The 1,333-nt window shown below is 39.8% G+C and overlaps 1 pseudogene; it reads right to left on the bottom strand.

The window, feature by feature from the left end:
- Window positions 1-252: 252 nt before the first annotated feature.
- On the bottom strand, window positions 253-793 carry LOC150006435 (N-alpha-acetyltransferase 20 pseudogene; annotated as a pseudogene).
- Window positions 794-1,333: the final 540 nt, after the last annotated feature.

The following is a 1,333-nucleotide window of genomic DNA, read 5'->3' as shown; positions in this document are numbered from 1 at the left end:
TATAGCAAATATTATGAACCATGATAGTAGAATGTTTTCTTCTGATGTAGCTGCCTTTCTGAATGAATTTTATCAGTGGACAGCTTCAGTAGGTATGATATTGCTAACTGGCAACAATGAGATTTAAATATTTTCTTGAAATCTTGAAGACCTAAATGAATACTTTTCTCTAACAGAGTTCTAAGATGATCCAATGAAATAATATTGTCCATAAAATATCTGGAGCATCAGCCTAAGAACCATTGCCTGGGGTTATTCAATGTCTTCAGGCCTCATAGGATGAGGTAATGGTATGATGGACTTCTTCTCAGTGTTCCTGGAAAATGCTTTCCTCATATCACAGCATCCCCATCAGGCTCCCAGTTGCTGCCTGAATAGTACTCTATGACCATCCTGTAGACATTGCAGCCCAACTGTTTGTACATGTTGACTGCAACTTGGTTAGATACTCTTACAAAGAGGTCCACAAAAAAACCACCTTTTCTTTCTGAAGTCTGCTCTGATAACTCCACAAGTTTAGCAGCCAGACTAAGGTGTCGCAATTCTGGGGCAACAGACAGAGCTGTGACATGCTTGTGCCATTCTTCCCTACAACTGAGCCTTCTGCTTTACCCATAATATAACCTATTAACTCTCCACCAGGTGCCTCTGCAGTGATGAAATACTCTTGCCAACGGGCGAGGTACTGTAAGTAAAAAGGAATCCCGTAAGTTTCTGTAAGTGGATCCAAGGTAATGTTGTTGAAGTGGAACAGATCATTGCACGTGAAGGCCTAGAGCATGATCATTACGCCACCGCCCAAACCAGCTCACTGTGACCTCCTCATGTTCTGTTTTAAACAGCCTGAGTAGAGGCAAGCCTGCCTTTTTTGCATCTTACATGGAATTTGATTGTCTTGTATTGACTGAGAGCTAATGGTTGTGATTCCTTTTCTAGGTGTGGAGGAGATGCTAGGAAGGGAGGCTGACTGTGTGTGTGTGTGTGTGTGTGTGTGTGTGATGTTAAGGTGAGGGGAAGAAGGGTGCAGAGGGCAATACCTTGGTGTGTAAAACTTAGTCTAAGGCAGCATCAGGAGGTCCATGAAGTCAAAAACCATTTAACAATGCAAAATTTTATTTGCCTTTTCCCTCCTTTTTTAAAAAATGAGTGTTTAGTGGCATTTTCCAGAAGCAACATGTCATTTGATGATTCCATTTCTCTGATGGCTAATGAAAAATATGTATGCATGTATATTTTGTGTTTTAAAAATTTGTTTCAAACAAACCTTTTTGGGGTCCTCAATAATTTTTATGAGTATAAAGTGGTCCTGAAATAAAAATTTTAAAAAATGAAG

This window comes from Furipterus horrens, unplaced genomic scaffold, assembly GCF_987537825.1.
Source record: "Furipterus horrens unplaced genomic scaffold, mFurHor1.1.pri manual_scaffold_6, whole genome shotgun sequence".
In the NCBI taxonomy this organism is placed as follows: domain Eukaryota; kingdom Metazoa; phylum Chordata; class Mammalia; order Chiroptera; family Furipteridae; genus Furipterus; species Furipterus horrens.
Note: the sequence above shows the minus strand (reverse complement) of the source record. Positions and strands in the feature narration are given on the sequence as shown.